The sequence below is a fragment of the Orcinus orca genome, chromosome 7 (genome assembly GCF_937001465.1).
Source record: "Orcinus orca chromosome 7, mOrcOrc1.1, whole genome shotgun sequence".
NCBI classification, from domain to species: Eukaryota; Metazoa; Chordata; class Mammalia; order Artiodactyla; family Delphinidae; genus Orcinus; species Orcinus orca.
In genome coordinates, this window is record NC_064565.1 from 75,949,841 (window position 1) to 75,974,443 (window position 24,603).

Genomic DNA, 24,603 nt, shown 5'->3' on the forward strand with positions numbered 1-24,603 from the left:
GAAATTCACACATCATCAGATTATGCCACGAGGTAGGAAGAGGCCAACAAACTATGTGTCCTGAAGCTTTTTGCGAATCTGGGTGCCAAGCTTGACATCAAGAGATGGCTGCTATCTATAATACTTTTTGCAACTGATTTGATATCACATTTCACTCCAACTTTACATCCTGAGAACACTTAAATGTTTCTACAGGTCCATTTTAAGACCTTAAAACTTCCTGCTTGCAACAAGCATCTCTTTCTTTTCTGCTCATCCAATAAACAGCTGTGCCCTACTAGGATAGATTTTCCAAACAAAAATACCTGAAGCAACAACTTATCAAAATATACCTTCAGTGGCATTTAACAAGTGGAGTTTCCCTATGCATAGTTGGGTAGGAAAGTGTGTGAATGTGTCTTTTACGTTATTGTTTATTCAAAATTTTTTCTTTTTTTTTTTTTTTATCTTGGGGATTCTGGCTGTGAATTTGACACATGATGACTATGGTTAAAAGCATTTCCTTGGTGTACAGAAGATCATTAATGTTTTGGGACCATGTACATTATAACAGTAGATTATGTGTAGGTATTATTATTAAATACAGGGGCTGTTTCCAGGCACAGAATATGAATCATAAGTTAGTATGGACATCAGATGTTCTTATAATGACATAGCAGAAGTCTATGGTCCTAGGTCTACAAATGCATGGTGGGAGACTAGGACAAAGCAGAAATGAGCCATTTGACAGCTGGATTCTCCCTAGCTGATATTAGGAAAATACTTTGACTCCAACACTTAAAATACCCATGTGGCGTCTGTGTTCATCTCATTCACATAAAGAGCTCCCTGGACACTGAACCTCTAAAAAGAAAACGTCTCCTCTGGAGTAAAAGCATCAGGATTTACTTGGGAGCTTAGCATAGGTGAACACAGGGTGGGCCAGATTCCAGAGGCATTGCTTCTTGGGAGAAACCGCTTCTTGGGAGAAACCACTTGACCTTTGTATCCGTTATTAAAAATAGAATTTGGATTCTTTGGTCAGGTTCCCCCAAGTTCTTTTAAGAGGTGTCCATGGTCAACTGCTTAAGCTTTGTTTTGGCAGCCCCGTGACCAAAATTGCTTATGGACTGTTTTTCACCTTGTTTCCAAGGCTGAGGAACAGAAAGCAGCCTCTGCTTGGAGGAAGTGGAAGTATACGTTTATTTATTTGCTGCTACTTGTTCGGGACCACATTTTATAAAATGCTTTCTATTATTATTGTTTCTAGAAAGAAAAGTTCTATTAAAATTGTTTTAGTTTCAATATAGGAAAGGTTTTTTAATAGGGCTTATTTTGAAATATTGAGTTTAATTCAAATGAAAAAAAAAGTTATAGGTAACCTCATTAATGCAGTTGCAAAACTCCTAAATAAAGCATTCACAAACTACACTCATCAATGAACAAGAAATAACACTACACCATAATCAATGGTGGATCTAGAAAGGCAGGGATTTTCCAGCACTGGAAAATCTATTTATGGAGGTCGTTGACATTTAAATAATATTTAAATCCTTGGTAATAAAGAAGATTCCCTAAGAAAGATGAGTTAGATAAAGAGAAAGTGATTCCCAAAAACATGACCTGCAACATTTAAAGCTTATGCAAAGGAGACTCCAAAGGAGCAGCCAATGAAATGAGGGTAGAGTAGGAAAGAGGGACGTGTGGTGTCAAGGCATCCAAGAGAAGAAATTGATTCAAGCGGCCAAGCTCTGAGAGGTTAAGTAACATGAGGACTCAGAATTGACTATTAATTCAGCACAGTGGTGGTCAGTATTTCTGTGATAAACACAATCTCTGTGGAGTCATGGGAGAGGAACCTGATTGGACAGGGTTAAGGAAAAATGTGAAGTGAGGAAATGGAGCCCAGACTGTAGAAAACTCTTTTAAGAAGTTAAGTACTGAAGGGAACAGATAAATGGCGCAGTAGCTTGGCTCTTTTAAAAGGAGTGGGTAAAGAAAGTTTTGTTTCTTTGTATACTATTTAATATTTGTTGTTGTTGTTATTTAAGGATGATAGGTACTGGACATATTTTACACCGAAGGGAATAATCAAGGAATAAAAGTTTGATGATGCAGGAGAGAAAAGAGAGAATTATGGGAGCAATGCTTTCTCCCTCAGCCAGGAACACCTTGCCAATCTCCAGCTCAGGTGAAACTCAACTGTCTGCCATGCTCCCGAACTCAAGCAGCTGAACATAGTGGAGGGAAAAATACACAGCTAGTCTCACTTAAAATCCATGACTACAAATCTCAAAAGAGCACATAACATTAACCAACAATCCTTCTACACTTCGCTAATATGATGACTTCACCTCTCTCCAAAATAACTACACCACACATTCTTCTCTCTCCAAAAACAAATGGTCTTCACCACCTCCACTAAAATAGGAGCTATTAGATAGACATCCTCTCATCTTCCCACCGCCAAATCTACCTGCATTCCTGTACCTTCCTTCTTTCTTCTGTCTCTCTGTGTGGCCTGGACCCCACTTCATTATAAGAGGACAGCAGCTGAAGGATGACTGAAATATTTAGGCTTTCTTAGAAGAAATAATAAGCCCAAATAAAACTGAAAAATTGCTAAAATTATACAAAACAAAAATGTGACTAAAATTAATGGAAGAAAAAAATTAATGGAAGAATTCAATCTCCTTGAAAAAGTTAGATTTACAAACTTGACCTGGGGAAAGAAAATTTGGTAGTAATAACGCACCCAAATAAAAGTCCCATACTATGTGCCATCACCTATAAAAATCTTCATTAGAAAACTTATACAGAAAAGCTGTCCCCTAAAGAAAATGATTCAGTAAAATAATAATAAAATGGTAGATTTTGACTGTGAAAATCAATCAAGGCTATAAATAGTTATTAACACGCTGATATTTAGAAATGAAGCCCAAACAATCTTTTATAAAAATATTGGGGAAAAAACTGTCAGAGAGGTCAAAATGTCTTATACTAATTTGTTATACTTCCTTCCAGACCTATTCCTATGTATTCAGAAGAGTGGAGTTCACTCCCCACTGCTCCAGCTTAGGGTCCTCAAGCATAATCAGCTGGTGAGAACATAGTACAGACAGAGGACAGTTCCCCCAGAGTGTAGACTGAATGATCAGCGGGCATAGGCCCCACATTCAGGCAATATGAAGTTCTCTTTCTTAGGAAGTCTGGGGGCTTCCCTGGTGGCGCAGTGGTTGAGAGTCCGCCTGCTGATGCAGAGGACACGGGTTCGTGCCCCGGTCCGGGAAGATCCCACACGCCGCGGAGCGGCTGGGCCCGTGAGCCATGGCCGCTGAGCCTGCGCGTCCGGAGCCTGTGCTCCGCAACGGGAGAGGCCACAACAGCGAGAGGCCCGGGTACCGCAACAACAACAACAACAACAAAAATGGAGACATAGGAAGTCTGGGTGGCCAGGTCTCTGATCCAGCATGGCTTTTGGAGCCTCACAGCAGTCCTCCATCAGACTATCTGCCCTTACACCTTCTATACAGGGGCTCTTCCTTGGACCACATTTTCCATTTGGGGGCTCCTGGCATTTTACCTTCCTTTCCTACCCCCAGCATCTTTCCATGCTCCCCTTTTGCCCTATAGACTTTTTCCATTTCTCTTGTAATATCCTTTTTTTAAGGATTCCAAGAATTTATTTTACTAGAAAAATTAATATCCAGTCTCACTAGTAATCAAAGATAAATTCTATAATTTAAAATAACAATGAGATACCATTTTCACCTATCAAATTGGCAACAGTTGACAAAATTAAAGGGGGGGTGGATATTACTCACAGCAGCTGAGGAACTGCAAATTGGCTCAACTTTCTGGAAGATGATTGGGCAAGACATCAAAATCTTTTAAATGTTCACCCTCCTTAACCCAATAATTCTGCTTCTAGGAACCTATCTTTTTTCTCCTTTTCCTTTTTTTCATTGATATATAATGTTGTTTAAGGTGTACAATATGCTGGTTTGATATACTCTTGCAAAGTGATTACCACCATAGTGTTAGCTAACACCTACATCAGGTCACACAATTCCCATTTCTTTTCTGTAGTGAGAACATTTAAGATCTACTTTCTTAGCAACTTTCAAGTGTATAACACAGTATTGTTAACCATAATCATCATGCTGTACATTAGAGCCCCAAAACTTATTTGGCTTATAACTGGAAGTTTGTACCTTTTGACAAACTTCTCTCACTCCTCAGCCCCTGATTAACAGGGTAGACTACTCTCAGTTCGAATTTTTTTTTATTTTTTATAGATTCCAAATAAGTGCTATCATACAGTGTTTGTCTTTCTCTGTCTGACTTACCTCACTTAGTGTAATACCCTCAAGGCCCATCCATGTTGTTGCAAATGGCTGTAATATCCTTTAATGTTTGTTAGAAAGAACCTCAGTGTCTTTAATGAGAAACTGATTTCAAGCCACTTCCCACTCTGCATTTAAAGAGCTTGGCAGTAGCCGCTCCAACCTAACAACAAGTAAAAAGCTAAACATACTGAAAAATCAACAACTCTTCTTGGATCCACAAAATAGGGGAGAGAACACATGGCAGACTTCTGCCCCCAAGACTGGAGAGACAGACAGCGAATACAGAGTCATGACTTACCAGAGCAGAAACGCACTTAGCCGAAATGACCTCAGGAACCAGCGTCAGGGTAGGAAAACCGGACCTGTAATTGATGAATTGCTGGAGGCTCAGTATGGACAACTCTGAGAGTTAAAAACTCCAGGGCACCCAGTCATAGGGGCCCCCCACGATATCGTGAGATTCGCTTCCAGGAGCTTGAGCAGGTTCCCACGGTAAATGTTGGAGAAAAATCCTCTCCTGCTTCCAGCAGGACGAAGGGAAAATACGCCAGAACACTGCGTGCTTCTTAACAAGGCCTGCCCTCAGGAGAAACTAGTTAACCGGAGCCTAAGAACCTAACCTGCTGCAGTATTATTAGAATCTAACTCACCTGGAGGGAAGGGAAATACTCCAGTCAGCTCTAGCCTTCCACATGAGGGAGGGGAAGTACCCAGCGGCAGCCCACTCTAGCCATCCTGTCCCACCTAAGCGGGGAGAAAAAAATGGAGAAACACTTGTGAAGTTCGCAATCCAGAGGCACAGCTTCACTGAAAGACTGAGACCTAATCGTAAGACTATAGAATGCTTCTCCTCCAATGCATACCTCATTACCACATTCTTAAAGGCCAATACAGCAGTTCCTTTCACCCAGTACATCATGGCTAGCTATGAAAAAAAAAAAATTACAAAGCATACTAAAAGTAAACAACAGCAACAACAATGCCTACATAGTATTCCAATAGGAGAATGCATCCTATTTTGTTTATACACTCTCCTATCTATATCGTTTAAAATTTCCACTGTCCTAAAGCAATAAAAACCCATATATATATATGTAATTTGTGGAATCAGATGGTAAATTTCCTTAGGATATATTGCTAAAAATCATTTGCCAGAAGTTTGAAAATAATAGATTATCACTAGCTTAGTAAACAAATACTGTACAATATCACTTATGCATGGAATCTAAAAAACTACAACAAACTAGTGAATAGAGTAAAAAAGAAACAGACTCATAGAGTCTGTTACCAATAGGGAAAGGGAAGGGGGAGGAGCAATATAGGAGTAGGGAATTAAGAGGTACAAACTAGTAGGTATAAAAAAAGGTACAGGGGGGCTTCCCTGGTGGCGCAGTGGTTGAGAGTCCGCCTGCCAATGCAGGGGACACAGGTTCGTGCCCCGGTCCGGGAAGATCCCACATGCCACAGAGCGGCTAGGCCCGTGAACCGTGGCCGCTGAGCCTGCGCGTCCGGAGCCTGTGCTCCGCAACGGGAGAGGCCACAACAGTGAAAGGCCCGCGTACAGCAAAAAAAAAAAAAAAAAAAGCTACAGGGATATATTGTACAACAAGAGGAATATAACAAATATTTTATAATAACTATAAATGAAGTATAACCTTTAAATTTTTTGAATCACTATATTGTACACCTGTAACATGCAATAATTTAAAAAAACTCAAAAAAAAAAAAAAACCCAACCCCAGCCTAAGGCACAGAAGAGCATGGGGAGAAATGTGGGAAGAGGAGAAAATAAGTAGGTCTAGGAAAGTTTATGACCATGTATGTTACTTTTTTCTCCTCTTAAACTGTTTATATTAATTGTTTGAATATGGTAAAAATATCCTTGGACTTCACAGAATATGTGGAGAAAAGTAAGTCTGCCTCTCAAATGTCTCCCAGTTCCTAGGTTTCTCCCTAGTTTCTCTGTCCTTCTAGATATCAGGATGAAGCACTAAAAAAGCCATTTTTGTAGCTCTTACATGGTTTAAAGTTTTAAGAAATGTAATATGGTTCCACCTAATATGATATGCACGTCCATTTACTTTTCCAAATATATGACCATTATATATTCAGTGACTTTTTCACATATATCAGGATGTTTTGCTATCAACTTCTCTCCTCAGTGGGAACAAAATATCTGAAAATCAGCTTTTAAAAATTAAAACTGCCAAGGGATGTCAGATAAGTGGAGTAGAGGAGGTCTTGGGTGTGGTGTTACTCATTTTCCTAAAATGAAAAACGGTTTCCTTTAACTTGAAGAGGGAGCAACACGTTTGAAGTCTATAAATTACATAAACAAATGATAAGAAAACATATTGTGTGAAGAATATCTCCCACTAACAAAGCCTAATGGTTTCCTACAGTCGGAGACAGCCCAGCCTCTGGCTATGCAGGCACGTAGGCTAGAGGGTGCTGTAGTTCAGTCCTAATGTGTTGGTTCCTGTAGCCAGGATTTGGGGATAAAATTGCCTAGAATAGTTTTTGCACCATTAGAGGACCATGGGTGAATAGTTTGCCTATTGCAACCCCACTCCCTGAAGTACATTTTCTGCTAAAAAAAAAAAAGGAAATTACTAAATCTTGGCTGTGTAACTAAAATAATATCTTTTCAAAGAAAATTCAGATTATAGAACTGAAAGAAACCATGGAGGGTCCATGGTTCTTAACAGGGAATCATATCAGTAATGCCATGGCATCTTAACTAATCGTTCAAAGGCAATAAAATGACTTTTTTCAAGTTTGAAACCAGATCTTTGGACACTGCAGCATTGGAAAGTGATCCTTCCTATTTTAGTTGTCCAGCTTTTCTGAATAACTGCTCAGTCACCTCTTCAAAAGACATTCCTTATTATTCTCTCCACAAAGTGTATCTAGAATCGCTATATCCTGGTCAACTCTGCTAACCCAAAAAGTACATTTCCTCACTCCCGGTCTCTGAATAAATTTAACCCTATACACAGTATAAATTTTGTCTATTCATGTATTGGTTTTATTTTGACCTTCCCTTGCCTCTCTGTAGTGCATTGGTGTTCCTGTTAGTTTCTAACTTAAAAGCATTCGGTTTTATGTTAAGCTGTTTGTTTCAATGGGAAAATATGTTCCTGTGTCAGATTAGAAAATGATGGTTGCGCGTCCAAGCTAGACCACCAAAAACTATTTAATCTATAATTTACCTGAACCATGATGCCGATGCCCCTTTATCAATTACACCTCCATTCCATTGAATAAGTATTGACTAGGCATGCATTGGAAGATTCTGTTGCGTTCCTGTTGTGGGACACTAGCAACAAAAATTTCTCTTCATTTCAGTGGGAAGCATGACCACTGGCTGTAGAGTCAAAAAGGATTGCTGGGCATCAGTCTCAGTGTTCACTCGCTGTATTTGAAGTACCCCTGGTCCTCAGGAATATTCTTGTTTTGTGTTCAATAGACATCTATTCTGAAAAATAGTGTGTAGTGGATCTCAAACTAATGAAAGAATGAAAACATGGCAAAATTCAAGTGGGAGCAGTTAGTTCAGACAGTATTTCGTTTAGTAATTAAATGAGCGAGTCAAGGTAAGCCAGCCCACAAACTCAGCTACCCCAACTGTTTCCTTTTCTTTAAAGTTAGCAGCAGATATGTAGGGAGCATTAGGGCAATAGCAAAAGAGAAACCTAGGAGACTTCTCTAAATCTTGCCACTTCTCAAAATGGAAGTAAAAGAGTGTGGGGAGAAATTAAAAATGGAGAAGATAGAAAGTTTATCTGGGTGCCTTCGGTGAGAAGCAGGGTCAGTTCCTACAGCCTGGTTAGGATGTGGTTTGTTCTGGTTCATTTGTAAATGATTATAGGAGGTTTTCCTAAAAGCAACAATGATGTTGCTGCTGTGTTATCAGTTTATATCACCTTATGAACGAGAACATAGCTGGACAAGATTAAAGACTCCAGGTCGCACTTACATTTCTAACCCTCTGCCAGCTGCCTCTCAAATGGCTTATAAGGTCACCAGCAATGAGGCGTGTAAGTGTGGATAGCTCTGTGAAAACCCACCATCACTAATGAAAACAAACTCCAGTGTCTGGTCCAGTGTCAATGAGTCAATCACATCCTATTTGTAAGGAAAAGACAGTAGTATTTATTGTGTGGACAGTGGTCCATTAACACACCTTTTTTTCAGAATATTAGTTTGTTTGCTTATAAGTGGACATATTCACTGCACAAAGACAAATGTTCTCACGCTGAACAGAAGGTAAACACTGTTCTCAGAGTTTTCTCTCTTTGATGAGCTTTGCTGTATGGGTGGAATATGGAGGGTGATGGGGAAATAAGGAGAATGATTATGGAATAAGTAGCAAATGTTTCCTGGTAGTTGGTTTACCTAAGATTAAATGCAATTACCTGTTCCTCTGACTCACTAAAAAGCTTCTCAGTCCAAGAGGCAAGGTCTGCACCTGGTATGTGAGGGAAGCCAAAGGGCTTTCTGATTACTTACCTGCCAGAATAGCCACATTAGCACAGACCATGGGAGTGGATTAATCCATCATCAACTGTAGTCATCTAAGAGAGAAAATTTCCCTAGAAAATAAATCCATCCTGTTGAGACTGAGGTGTTGTAATGGATGGTGAGTGCTCTAAAAAGGGAAAGAGTATTAACATTATAGGACTAGAGGATAGTTTCCTTAGTTATAAAAGCTTCTTGATCTAATAATTGGTTTATATTTTGGATTTTATCTGAAATAATATAAATATGGCTTGATGGTATAGTGGAAAAGTAATGATTGAAATAATAGACAGTAGCCATCTTACCATAGAGTTGAGGGTTTGTCCTACTGTTTTGTAAACCTGGTCAACAATTTCCTGAACATTATCATTAAAAAAAAAGAAAGATATATGGCCATTTGACAAAGACAACTATATAAACAAAGTTCTGTCTTTCAATATAAGCAAGACTGATACAGCTGGAAATATATTCCCCTAAATTAGGAATATATATATATATATATATATATATATATATAAAATGTGTGTGTAGGTGTGTATGCTGTGATATATGTTATATATGCTATATATGTAACTATGATGAAAGCTACATCATTCTTGGGATATTGTTAACCATTTAAGTCCAAATTCAGACTTGACCAAGTGAAGAGAAGCCATGAGCAATTATCTAGCACTGGGAAAAGACAGAGCTTGGCATTGCAAAATCTGGGATGGAGTCCCTGCCCAGTCCCTTGGGTTAGTCACTTAATCCCTCTAAGCTTCATTTGACTACATCAAATTAAGAATAATATGTTACTTCACAGGGTGTTTGGGCATTCAAATGCCATAATGGAAACGTATATACTTCATAAATTATAAAATACTCTACAAATGTCATTTTAAGACATTTAAAACATTTGAAAAGTAATATCTGAGACAACTTCCTGGCTGAGCAGGGCTTTCAGGAATTATTTAAATAGAAGAGTATCAGAAATTGAACTTGGCATAATTAAGTATGAGATAGTCACAATTCATGCTCACTTTCCAGGCCAATGTACTTACTCCAGGATCCCCATGCCCTCTGGCTGTGGAAGACCTACTCTGTGGACCTGGAAGTCAAGGGGAAATTTTTCAGGCTCTTGAATGACCAGGACTAGCTGGTTTCTTCACTCATTTTCTGTACTAGGCTCTGGAGATACAGAGAAGACTAATAGCCAAGGCACCTGCTCTTCTGGAGCTTAGAGTCTAGTAAGAGAGACACAACCTAGTCAAGTAATTACCCAAATACATAAAAAGAGTGTAAAGCCTTTAGGAGTTCAGGTGGCTCTGAAGCATATTAAATATGGACTTGATCTATTTTAGTTTTGTCAGAAAGCTTTCCTGAGGAAGTAACATTTGGCCTAAAACATGGTAGCAACAAGATGAACTTGGGGCAGGGTAGAGACGATACTGCTTTGGCAAAGACATTGAGACAAAAAGAACTGAAAGGAGGATGTGTTGAAGGAGTCTGAGATTGGCGGCAGTAGAAGACACAAGCAGGAGCCAGTCTTTATCTAAGAGCAGAGAAATGGCAAGACTACTTTTTTGAAATAGCACTGTGGAGTGAATTGGTGGGCTGGGAGGCAAAAGTGAAAAACAGTAAGTTTGATCAACATGGAAAGTTTGATTCAACAGAGAGCAGTTGTTAGCTTCAAAAGAGGTCTGGGCACCATCCCATATCTATGGATGTAAATTAAGAGAAAATGCTGATGAATAAGTCTTGAGGGGCTCCAACTTCTAACGCTTCAATAGAGAAGGATAAGTCTAAAAAGAAGAGGTAGGAAGGTAAGAGGGACGTTAAGAGCTGCAGAGGGGAAAATGCTGCTGAATGGTCAAGTAAGATGAAGACTGAAAAAAGGCTCATTGGGTTTAGTGACATGGAGGCCATTAAGTCATTAGCAAGAACTATATTGGAGGAGAGATGGGGACAAATGTCAGTCAAAGAGTGAGAAGAAATGGTTATGAAAATTGTAAGTAAAAGATTGTAGTACCTGAGGGAGAAAGATAGGGAAATATTGGGAGACATTTTATCCACCCCTCAAATTGTGAGCCGGTCACTCAATCTATTAGTCTAGAATTTCTTTCTCCCTTAAATTTGGGGTGGTGTTGGTCCTTAGATAGTATTTGAAGAGGAGGATGGAGATTAGACTCATATATATATAGACTGTAAAATTTAAAAAGTAAATAAGTAAACGGGTTATTCATTTCCTCACTACCCACTACCAGCAAGCGCCACGTCAGGATTCATAATTTCTAAAAGCGACTCTCAATGGTATGGTGCTGGAAGGAAAGGAAAAACAAAGATGTAATATTTCTCTACATAAGTGTGGTGCTTCCCTCTCTTTCTAAGACTTCTTTTCCCAAACCATTATTTAAAGCCATGTCCTGTCCCCTCCTAGATTCTCTTTTGGGTCCATTTCATCCATCTCTGTCTTCACTGGCTTGGAAACATCTCCTTCTATATTAGGCCCTAGACAGGTATGGCCCCAGGGGTTTGGGGATACCACTGCCTTCTCTATCCCAGTCATCATTCCTCATTCCTTGTCCTCTCACGGTAGACAGACTTCCACCGAGCACCCAGGCTTTGGTGTTATGCTGACCTGTGCCGAGGTTGATAGAGATGAGATTCCAGCCCCACTTGCTAGTCTGTCAGTTCCTCTCTGCCACTCACTGATAATAAACCACATACCACAGTTGGCAATTGGCACTTGTCTTGCATGTCCTGCTGAGCCCAGCTCCCAGACAACATCTTATAGTTCCTGATACCTCTTCTTAGAAGTTTTCTTCTAGCTGAACCTAGATGTTGATGGGCAGTGTAGTATATTCTACAACTCAAATTATTTTTTTAAAAAGTAAATTTAGGGCTTCCCTGATGGTGCAGTGGTTGAGAGTCCGCCTGCCGATGCAGGGGACACGGGTTCATGCCCCGGTCCGGGAAGATCCCACATGCCGCGGAGCAGCTGGGCCCATGAGCCATGGCCGCTGAGCCTGCGCGTCCGGAGCCTGTGCTCCGCAACGGGAGAGGCCACAACAGTGAAAGGCCCGCGTACAGCAAAAAAAAAAAAAAAAAAAAACTGATCTCATTTATTAACCAATTAACTCAAATAATTAGACTCCCTAAGGATCACCAATACTTTACAAAATTTAAAAAAAATTTTTTGAGAGTGTTCTGAAAGCCATTTCCCTTTTGCTGAGCACTCAAGTGACCCTTGAGTATAAAGATAAGGATTATGTCTGTGGGAAATGTGTTGGCATCTCTGTTTGAAATGAAACAATGACAGATAACTTGTACATGGTATCAATGTAGTTTCAAATTTTAAAAAATCCACAGCAGAAGTTAGAAAGTTGTACACTTTAAAATACAAAGCAGAAAAAAAAATACAAAGCAGGACAGAAAACATGAACAGATGTTTCACTGATGAGGATATATGGATGGTAAATAAGCACATGAAAAGATATTAAACATAATTAGCTATCAGATCAATGCAGATTAAAACCACAATGAACTATCACTATATACCTATGAGAACAGCAAAAATAAAGTTAGTGGCAACACCAAATGCCTGTAAATATGTGCAGAAAGTAGAGCACACGTACATTGTTGGTAGGAAGCAAAAAGGTACAGCTGCCCTGGAAAACAACTTGGCCATTTCTTATATAACTAAACAAGCAATACTATTCAACCCAGCAGTTACACTCTTGGGCATTTATCGCAAAGAAATTAAAACTTATGTCCACACCAAAGTTGTACATGAAGTTTCATTGCAGCTTTATTTGTAATAACCAAAAAGTTGGAACAGCCCAGATGTCCTTCAACAGATGAATAGTTACACAAACTGTGGTACATACCTACCATGGGACACTACTCAACAACAAAGAGGAATGAACTACTGATATTTGCAACAACTTAGATGGACCTTCAGGGAATTATTCTGAGTGATAAATGTCAATCCTAGGGCTCCCCTGGTGGCGCAGTGGTTGGGAGTCCGCCTGCCGATGCAGGGGACGCGGGTTCGTGCCCCGGTCCAGGAACCTCCCACATGCCGCAGAGCGGCTGGGCCCGTGAGCCATGGCCGCTGAGCCTGCGCGTCCGGAGCCCGTGCTCCGCAACGGGAGAGACCACAGCAGTGAGAGGCCTGCGTACCGCAAAAAAAAAAAAAAAAGTCAATCCTAAAGGTTACATCATATATGAGTCCATTTACACAACATTTTTGAAATGACAAAATTTCGGAAATGCAGAGTGGATTAGTAGTTGCTAGGAGTTAGGGATGGGGGTGAGAGGTGTAGAAGGGAGAAAAGTGGGTATGGTATAAAAGGGCAACAGTATCTTGTTCAGTATCTTGACTGTGGTAACAGATGCAGGAAAACCTACACATGATAAAATTGTATAGACTAAACACACACACGCACCCACACAAATAAGTACAAGTAAAACTGGGGACATCTCAGTAAGATCAGTGGATTGCATTAAGTCCATATCATGGTTATGATGATACACTAGAGTTTGCAAAATGTTACCATAAAGAGAAACTGGTATCCCTCTGTACCACTGCTTACAATAGCATGTGCATCTGTAACTATCTCAACTGAAAATTTCAAGTAAAAAAAGAAGGCAAAGCAAATTTTCTTACCACAGTCTTTATCACCATGAGTTTCTTTTCTTTGTGAGGTACCCTAAGCAAAATGGTGATGAGCAGTGATCATTAGTAACCACATGCTTTGCCACACATAGGTTAAGACAGCTGTGTCAATAGGATAGGCTACCACATGAGCTATAGTTCAAGCACTTTTTTATTCAGATAGTCAATGGGTACTTTAGAGTCTGTTCAAATAACATCAGAAGCCAATTTACTGTATGAAAACTACAACTATTAATTTTTCCCAAATCTTTTTTTTCATAATCCACTGCTATGAAAATGTAAGCATGAATCTCCACCTGGGCAGGAGTTTGCAAAAGGCTCTGCAACTTGCCTAACAAAACTTTGACTTTGCTTCTTACCCACACAGTAATTAGGTGAGGAACTCCTATCCATTTATAACCCAGAATCTTGTGATTTCAGGAGCAGGTTTGGTTTTGAATTCTCTCCTCTGCTCATCTTCTCACAAGCTCATCTGGGACACCTGAATCCTGAGACGGTGGCTCACCACCCCAGCTTCTCATCAGTTTAACACTGTAGCCGTCAGATCACATTTTTAAAAATCCATTACTAAGTTACTCTAACACAGACATACTTTCATAAGCCTATCTTAACATTTTATTCTCTATTTTAGAAAGGGTTATTATAAGAAATAGCCATATTAAGACTGTTTCTGCATTTCCTCAAACTATGAATTGAATGTGCTGTCTACCATATTATTAAATGTCTCCTATGTAATAATTCTTGCAATAAATTTCTCTCAGAGTATTGGTGAAAACAAAATGTCCCTTTGGGTACAAAGCTATAATTCCTGAGATTAGATCATGAGAAATATAGAATCTATTTTTGCCCTACCAAGAAACTCAGACCTAAGTTTTGTGCTCATTTACTATTTTTACCTAACTAGAGATATTTTCCTCTTCCTCATACCTGTTTACTTCAATATAACTTGTCTTAAAGGTTGTACTTATTTAAATTTTATCAAAGATTTCTGCCAACTTAAGTTCATTTAATTCTAACAGTTTAATAATAAAATCATTATACAACTACCTTAAGCATTATTTATTTTAATTCTTTTTACAAAAAGATAAACAATATACTCGAAGGAAATAGAACCAGCAAAAGGACACGTGCAGGATTACTTAATGTGTTTGTGTTTCCATTCATTTTAAAACTTAAGACTCAGGGATATTTACTTCCCTATTTGAACAACTTCGTAGATTCTCTTGATCAAAGAAAAATTGATTGCTTGTATCTAAACTCAAATTGCCAAGGATAACTCATATAGTAGACATTTAAGAAAAGGAAAAAAAGCCCACCCTGCCAGAGATTCCTCCGAATAGTTTCTGGTCCTAAATAAAAGAAATGACTCGTGTAAATGTATTTTCTGCTTAGGTGTAAGCAAAATCAACAAAGGAGGAAAACTTATGATCACTAAAAGTCATTATATTAGTAAAAAACTGACTAGGATACAAAAGTCACCATTGAAGGAACCTCATTTCTGATCTGCCAGTTTGAAAACCAGAAGCTGGTGCCAAAGGACATCACACATATCTTGGCTTTATGTAGCCATCTTTTCTCTTACCCTCTACCAGGAGTCCAAGGATACGTTATAATTTTGTACTAGCTGGTCCAAGCTGGCAATCTCTTTTTCCCAATTTACCTCCATCTCTATTCCTTTCTTTTATATCAAAAGTGACTTGTACTGGAATTTGAGAGAAATCTGGATAGAAACCACTGAGCCATGTGGCCTCCCAGCCTGATCCTTCCAGGGGCCATTTCATCTTGGGGCTCTCAGCTGTGGTTTTCTTTGGTTTCTTTTGACAGTAGTTCCCAAGGTCAGCAGTTCCAGGTGGTTGATCACGGACACTTCTCTGGTTTACTACGGCCTTCCTTGATGATTGCTTTTGCAGGTGATAGTTCCAATCAATGATGATTATCCTGTTAAAAGTAGTGTCCCTCACTTTTGTACATGTCTACTATGACCCTATGTCTTAACTGAGGCTGACTTATTCATGCAAATACAAACAGTGCCCAACAAAGAGAACCCAAGCAACATTACTCTGCTCGTTGCAAAAATTCCAGACCTAGACCCCTTCACTCATATGCTTTTAGCTCCTCTTCATCTTGTTCCTGGATTCTTAGATTCCTTCTTGACTTTTGGACCCATTAACTGTTTTTTTCTTGTTGTTTTTTGTTTTTTTTTTTTTCTGACTTTGGCCCATAGCACTCTTTTTTACACACATGCTACAGACTAGCTCTCTGGATGCCTCTGACCCCTATGGTTAAATAGTAACTACCTTGTGTAGTGTCCTACAGGCCTGTCTCACTCTCCCTTTGACCCCCATTATGTGGCCTACTGTTCTTTCAGGGATTATATTCAAAGTCTCTTATGAATGCTAATTCCTATTCCTCTAGGGAAACTGCCCCTAGTAAAGGAGGGAGGACAATACTCAGATCTGCTTCATAGACTTTCTCCTGCTCTTTTTGGAACCAGAGCCTAAGCCCACTCTTGTTGCAAATGAGTCCTCAGAATATTTGAGAATGTCCACCTACGGGATGCTGTGCGGAGTCCATCACTTCCCTATATCCAATTCAGATATGAAGGTAACTTGACCAAACACCCAAATTCCTTTTCATTTTTCTTGCTCACCCAGGGCACTCATCCAGATTGGAGCACAGGAATATCCTTAGTTATTTCATAGTTCCCCAAGCTGGATCAATTTATTGAACTCTATTATTCAAAGTGGTCACCTCTTATACTGATAATTTTAACTATTCCACTTAGATGGTTCCAGTCACAATGCTCTCCTTTCAATTCCTCAAATACAGCAAACACATGGTAACAGGGCTTATTTGCCCTTACATGATCTAGCTTAGGCTCACTTCTCCATCCTCATCCTTTGCCACTTCCTTTCTCACTTCAGCCATGCTGAACTTGTTTCGGTTCCTTGAGTGCTCTTACAGGAATCTGAGATTCACGCTTATTTGTGATTTTGTCTGACACTAGTTAGCACCCAGCTTTTATTCATCCTTATAACAATACCACCTTAGCCCAAGTTTGGATCCTGTGGTCTATCTGTGTGCATGCGTGGTGGCGAGCTGCAGAGTATCATGATTTAATGGGAGTTAAAATTACATTTGTTTAGCATTTTCTAAGTGTTTTCTGGTTACACCTGTTTACTTGATGGTCTCTACCATTAGACAGCAAACTTTGTGAGGTAAGAGGCTGTTACAACATGGTAGATGGTCAATTCATATTTGTTGAAGGAATGAACTATCAAACTATAATTTTCCAATAAATCTCTTCAATGAAGTGTCACACTTCCACTCAGATTGGTTATACTAGTTATATTCACGCTCTTGTGAACATGGAAATCCTACCCTGCTGGTGTTGCCTGACCCCATCTCCCTACATCACTCTTACAGCTGGGTTTTAGCTGTTTCGACAGTGAGAAGTAAAATGGGGCTGCCTTGGTTTTATTAGTAAATTAATTTCCTGAAATGAGAAAAAAAAGCTCAGACAGACGATACACCACCATGTTCACAGACAGAGCATGCAATGTTCAACGAAAGGTACTTGAAAAGCCATTTCATTCTTTATTCTTATGTATGAAAATGCTGACTATGACAGTTTGTAGTCCAAAACACAGAAACCTCAAAGTTGGCAGAGAATGTTATCTGGAAGGCAATGTCTGACCAAATTCTGAATTATTATCTCATTCCCAGGGAATGTCCTCCCTAACAGTAACTTTTGCTATGATTCTACCATAAGCTTCAAATTGACCGAATTTTCATAAACAGACTAAATTTTCTTCATAGGGCAACTTTAAAAGCAATGGTTTTGAGAGTAAGTGGAAATGGCACTATTAAAAGGATCTGAATAGTTTTTCCTCTGACCAAAGCCATCCCCATTTTTCCTGAAATCACCAACCATGCTATGCTTTGCTTTTTTGCTCTCATTGAAATGTGTTTATGTATCTTACTAAAATAGAAACACTGTAATCAGTTCCTTTGAAAAGGAAGTAAACACTAGCCCTTCCTTTACAAGAGGAGGTTCGTTCATAGGAACAAGTACCAGGAGTAAGTCCTGACCAAACTACAGGGAGCACTGACTTATTTTTTTAAAATCAGATTTTTATATGAGAATAGGTTTCAACTATTCCAGAAGGTTCAATACCTGTTGAAGAGTAAAATACTAATTTTTTCTCCAAGTTTTTTCTTGAGTTTATTACATCTAATTAATAGATTCCTCTAATCAAACATTTGAAGAGATACCATTTTATTCTTCAACCTTTTAAGAATGAAAGAAATAATAATCATTTTAACCTCTAACTTCAAAAATCTAGATTACCTTTCAAATAGTTTTATCATTAATCAAGGCAACTGCCGAAGCAAGTACTTTAATCCTATTCAACGTCTTCAACTATTCAAAGATTGTCCTGAGACCTGAGATCAAAACAGATCCTAAAACTCTCAGGTCAGTTCTAAGATCCTGGAACATGCCTACCTCAAGGGCCAGTATAGTGAAATGGGGTGTGGGGTGGGGGGATGGTTTGGTAAAGTAGCAAGATCAGTCCTCTGGGAACAAGATACAGAAAAGAGAAGTGTTGATTGTAAGGAGGAAGAAAACAGGCAGATTCTAGTCTTGAGTTGAGCCATAGATTTCTTTTATAACTGAGGTAACATTGGTTTATACCATTATATAAGTTTCAAGTGAACAACATTATATTTCTACTTCTGTAAACACTACAGCATATTCACCACAAAAAATTTAGTTTCCATCCATCACCATACAGTTGACCCCCTTTACTCCTTTTGCCCTCTCCCCTGCCCCTTCCCCTCTGGTAACCATTACTCTGTTCTCAGTATCTACATGTTTCTTTGGCTTGGTTTTCTCATTTATTTTGTTGTTCATTTGTTTGTTATATTCCACATATGAGTGAAATCATATGATATTTGTCTTTCTCTGACTTATTTCATTTATCATAATATTTTCAAGGTCCATCCATGTTGTCGCAAATGGCAAGATTTCTCTTTTTTTATGGCCACTGGTATTCCATTGTATATATATTCCACTATTCTTTATCCTATCATCTATTGACGGGCACTTAGGTTTTTTCCATATCTCAGCTATTGTAAAAGAATGCTGTGATGAACATAGGGTGCATATCTCTTTTCAAATTAGCATTTTTGTATTCTTTGGATAAATACCCAGAAGTGGAATAGCTGGATCATATGGTAGTTCTATTCTTAATTTTTTGAGGAATCTCCATACTGCTTTCCACAGAAGCCACAGACTATCTTAAGATATTAACCCAGAGAGAGATATCTGGGATAGGTACCTCATCAGCCTTCCTGAGTTGTTACTGCAATTTGGCCAAGGAAGGCAAGCCCCAGTCATGGGTTGTTCTGCTAATTGCTTTGAGTAAAATGATCTCCTTTCTTACCTGTTGCACATGTCTATCATGTGTATTATCTAGTTTTGTAGCTATTTTTTTAAGCTTCTTGAGGCAAGCATTTGTGTCTTATAATAGTCTGTACCACCATGCATCTGTGCCTGGCACAGAGCAATATGCAAAAAAAAGATTTTTTAAATCAATGAATAAACTAATTTTTATAATACTTGAGGTTCAATGTAACAAATCACAGAGAAAAGCATATCTTCAACATAGTTCAATCTGTACTGCTTATATTATGGACAATATACAATCTGTTACTTGATTAATATTTCTAAATGCATACATTTAAGGAAAACCCTAATTCACCAGCAGAAAATGCAAGGCAATGTATTCTCATTTGGAGTGTGCTGTTATTTAAGTGGAACAATACTCAGCATTTTTAATTGCTTAGTTTGGGACCAGTTCTGCTTTCTCATCTTTGCTAATCTTCATGTTTGTCACAGGCATAGTCATACTCTATATTTATTCCACAATATTAGTTCATCTCTAAGCAAAATGTGGTGCTTCCCCTCTTTTACATCTTCTATTCCAGCTTCCTCCACAACACATCTGTGCCAGGCACAGATGCATGGTTGTGCAGACTGTTATAAGACATAAATGCTTGCCTCAAGAAACTTAAAAAGATAGCTACATCACTAGATAATACACAAGGTGTCTTTCACCTTCAACTTGTTCAACAAAATATTTATTAGTAATAAAAAATAATATTCATTGATCTTTATTATCCCTAGAACATGACAAGAAATGTTATATTATTTAACCTATAGAAGCATTTTATTGATGAAAAAAGCCTGGAAGTTCAGTAGATTATATAAATTGTCTACAGTCATATAAATGTCAAAGCTACTGTCACTAATACCTATATGGAGCTAAAAAGAGGGGTCAATGTAGGAGAAATAGATTTGATATTGGCAGTTGATAGCACAGTGGTAATTGTTGACAGGGTGGGAATGCATGAAATGACTACCTCAGAGAGAGAACATGAATGTGAATAAACAATTCCAAATTAATCCTGGGTGAACATTTAAGTGTCAGGATGAAGAAACAGGAAAGTGAGAGAAACTGAGAAAGAGCAGTAAAATAGGTGAGAAGAGAACTAAGAACCGGTAACACTGTAGAAATCAAGAAGAAAAAATGACCAATAGTGTTGCTGCTACAAAGAAGTCAAGGAAGGTGAAGACTGAAAACAGGTTCTTGATTTGTCAATTATAAAGTTATTAGCAATCCTAACCAGCATATTTTCTGAGGAGTTGTGGAGATAGAAGTCAATTTGCAAAGAGAGATCAGGAAGACAGAGAGAGCAAGTATAGACAAATCTTATACACATTTTGGTGTCAAAAGGAAGAAGATAAAGCAGTAAAGTTGGCCCTCCATATCTGTGAGTTCCTCATCTGTAGATTCAACCAAACTTGGATAGAATGTATTGGGAAAAAATTCCAGAAAGTTCCAAAAAGTAAAACTTCGAACTTTCCACACACAGTGACTATTTATATAGCATTTACATTGTATTAGGTATTATAAGTAGTCCAGAGGTGATTTAAAGTATACAGGAGGCTGTGCATAGGTTATACGTTACATAAGAACTTGAGCATCTGTGGATCTGGCCGTCTGAGGGCGTCCTGGAGCCAACGTCCCCACAGATACCAAGGGATGACTGTAGTTTGAGGCAAAGTCAGAATCAAGGGGAAATGCTTTTAGTCCTTTCTGCCTCTCTTTTTAAGAGGGAGGAGACAACATGTAGAATGTGAAGCCACCAATAACTGATAGAACAAAGTCCTAAAAGGGAGGGAAAAGATTCCCTTAGGGAGACAGAATGAGAGGAGGGAGTGGTGGGTGAAGTTATTCATGCTGGAAGGATAGGAAAGGGGAATAAATGGGCTTTATTGTATCCATGACTTAAGAGATAAAGTGATAACACCTAGAATGAGAAGATAAGTAGGATAAAGAGTTGCAGAAAATTTGAAAATATTTGGGACCATCCCAGTGAGGAAAAAGAAAGGCAACTTTAAAAAAAGAAAGAAAGAAAAGAACTATCTGGAAGCACTAAGTGCTCAGAGGGAGGGTAGACTCACCATAAATTCAATTTTCCCAACAAAACTCAGGTCAGCAAGTTTCCTGCCCACCAAGGCTCTAAAAAACAATCACTCTTTCCAGTAAAATGAAACTGCAGATGGGAAACCAGATTAGCCAGAGTGTGGGGTGGTACTCTCTGAAATAAACTACACTCAGGAAAGAGCAAGAGTTTCAAAACCAAATTGTGAGACAAAGTAAAGGCTTCTTTTTATCTTTACTCTCTCCACCCTCCAGTTACTACTTCTCCCAGAGGATATACATCCTTCACTTTCCTTTTCTTTCCCCTCACCTATTTTTCTCAAACCCAACCCAAACTGTGCCATCTATTAAAATCAAAACTGAAAAATGCATATGTGTTATTTTTGAATCCAAACATCACATGATTGGAGAACATTTCATTTTTATTTCACATTGTCTCAGGTCAATGTGCCAGGTTCTTAAGCCTGTCACAAGTCTCAGAGATCATTCCCGAGAACTGCAAAACAAAGAATCCTGTGACAGAAATGCTGACAACGTGGAAGGACTTTGTGATTTGCTGAGTTACTAATCATAACTTACAATTTTGAACATTTTCTTTTGGAATTAAAATTCCATATCCTAACATGCCCATCTCTCTATATATGGATTAAAAATCATTTAAAATCAACTTCCATATATGAATGAAATGGTAAACTATGTTTTCAAGTACCTCTCCCCCCACCATACACATTCAACTTTTAAAATGATCAATTTCTCATTAATTCAATCTTTTCTCTTACTGAAAATTTGCAGTAATTTAGAAATGGGCTAATTGTAAGTTTTCCTTTTGCACATCTTTCAAGAAGCAAATAAACACAATTTCAAGGGTAATTTTTACTTGAAAAATTTTTACAAGTAAAAATTTTTACTTGAAAAAGGGTAATTTTTACTTCAATTATGTTGACATTTGGAGTGAATATATGCTGATGGAAACATTTCTATGGTGAGGCAAATCAATGCCATAGTGTTTAACTATAGATTTGCTGATCATTCTTCTGTATTCTTTAGAAAGGACCGCTACTAGAATGCATGTTAACCTAGATCCAGGTCCTGTCTCTATTTGATAGTACAGATGACCCTTGAGCAACAAGAATTTGAACTGCAAGTGTCTACATATATGCGGATTGTTTTCAACAGTAAACACTACAGTACTACATGATCCATGGTTGGTAGTATCCACAGATGCCAAACCATTGATATGGATGAACCACTTATACCGAAGACTGACTATAAGTTATACCTGGATTTTCTATTTTTTAAGGTATTTTTAAATTTTTTGTTTTATTTTATTTTTTAAAATTTATTTATCTTTGGCTGCGTTGGGTCTTCGTTGCTGTGTGCGGACTTTCTCTAGTTGCACTGAGTGGAGGCTACTCTTCGTTGCGGTGCGTGGGCTTCTCATTGCAGTGGTTTCTCTTGTTGTGGAGCATGGCCTGTAGGCGCATGGGCTCAGTAGTTGTGGTTCACGGGTCTAGTTGCTCCGTGGCATGTGGGATCTTCCCAGACTAGGGCTCAAACCGGTGTCCCCTGCATTAGCAGGCAGATTCTCAACCACTGCGCCACCAGGGAAGCCCTAATTACTTAGTGTTTTAATTTAATCTTATGTTTATTTTACTTCTACCTTTTAAAGTATATGTTATTTTTATTCCTAGGAAATTCCTTAAAATAAAGCATTTATTTCACCAGTGTCAGTCTATAATGCTTCTTTAATGTCAGATCAGAGGTAGTGTTTCAAAAGGAACAGTTCTCAAAAGCCACGACAGTTCCTGCCACGTAGCTGAGTTAAAATGAAGACTCTCCACCAGGCAAAATTTTTAACGCCTAGTCTGAGATATTTTCTGTACTAAGAAACTATATCGGCTTTAAAAAACAACAAAAACAATTTTATTATTTACATTTTGCATTAATTAAGACAGGGTACCTGTTATTTATTGACATATATAATTGTTTAATGGAATTTTACTATACGTTGAACTTATTTGAAACAACCTAACTTTCTCTTCTATTTCAGAGTAATTGCCTAACAATGACCTCTCTAAATTTGTAATTTCTGGAATCTGCACTAATTCAGTTCATCTCTGATAAAATGTTCCGATGCTTAGAATTCTCTCAGTCATTCTACAAACTTATTTATGTTGCAAATGTATATTGAGGACGTGCTATCTCTAACCAGGTGCTGTGCTGGATGTGATAATCCAGAACATTGGCATTCTGTTCTGAAGGAACTGACATCTGGGTGAAGGATCCAGTCACGGACGAGAACCTGCATGAAGCAAGATAACTTTAAAAAAGGAATACGCGGTATGCGACGGTGAAGGGAGCACCTATCACAACCTGGTGAGGTCAGTGTACCAGGCTGTTTTACAGGGAAGGTGTTGCTGAGCTGAGCCCTAAAGGAAAAGGCTTTGAAGATCACTCACTTGTGCAAGGGAGGCCTGCCAGTGCAGGCAAAGGCCTGGAAACGTGATCTGCTGACAGCTATGAGGGTGTGTTAGAGAGTCTATATTGCTAGACTTTCAAGTGCATAGGCGAAGAAGAGGGGCTCATTCTCCCTGACTTTATAGTGATCGGAAGATTAGACTTTAGTCCTAAATTCAAATTGCTTCAACCTTAAAACAGTTTGTATCTAAGAGTTTGACTGAAGTCACAGTTCTTTTGTTCTTGAATGCAAGATGTTCTAGAAATGGTCTCTAACCAGGTCTTTCACTTTGGGACAGGAAATGTTCAAAGAGCAAAACTGTAAACCATGGAGTCCTTCTGAGGAGGAATGTTGTTTATGCACCAGCGGAAGCCAAGGCTCAGCGAGCTTGTGGGTTGAGGGAGAAGGAGATGGGGTTCAGGACCCTGGGTTCTGGCTTGTATGGCTCCAGACTGCAGTGACTGGGGAGGGCTGTCCCAGAAGTGTTTCCTAGTCATGAAGTAAAGTCATATGAGAGGCTGTCTCCTTCCCAACTGTTTCACTTTTAACCCAACACAACAAATAGAAAGCAGATTTCCCAGACACTACAGAAGAAGATAAACAGCCTGAGGAAAACTGGACTTCTGCAAATCAGCATAGACTAGCTCTCAAATACTTTACATGAATAACAAATTAAAACAGCAGCCAAGCAGGACAAGGCAGATGGGGGACTGGGTGGAAAACAGAAGCCTGGGCCGAAGATAAGTACCTGATAAAACCATTCTTTTCAAAGAATGCCAAGAACTCAGATTTGAAGATTAGCCTTGTCAACTTCTTAAGTCTCTGATTCCTCTCAAGAAAAGATGTGATGAATAGATGAGTAAATTATAACGAGTTTTTTAGTAGTTGTTTATAAGTTACTTAAAAGCAGTTCTTTCATATATACACTACCAAACGTAAGGTAGATAGCTAGTGGGAAGCAGCCGCATAGCACAGGGAGATCAGCTCAGTGCTCTGTGATCGCCTGGAGGGGTGGGATAGGGAGGGTGGGAGGGAGGGAGACGCAAGAGGGCAGAGATATGGGAACATATGTATATATATAACTGATTCATTTTGTTGTAAAGCAGAAACTAACACACCATTGTAAAG

At 38.7% G+C, this 24,603-nt stretch overlaps 1 long non-coding RNA gene across 3 annotated transcripts; it reads left to right on the forward strand.

Moving 5' to 3' along the window:
* The first annotated feature begins 8,818 nt into the window (after positions 1–8,818).
* LOC117195536 (uncharacterized) lies at positions 8,819–24,481 on the forward strand. 3 transcript variants are annotated; one of them, XR_004475255.2, is made up of 4 exons: positions 8,821–8,970; positions 22,124–22,317; positions 23,230–23,398; positions 23,774–24,481. It is a non-coding gene; the product is annotated as an uncharacterized LOC117195536 (long non-coding RNA). The 3 variants fall into 3 exon arrangements; XR_004475253.2 differs by having other exon boundaries at positions 8,819–8,970; positions 23,230–24,481; XR_004475254.2 differs by having other exon boundaries at positions 8,820–8,970; positions 22,129–22,317; positions 23,230–24,481.
* The last annotated feature ends 122 nt before the right edge of the window (positions 24,482–24,603 follow it).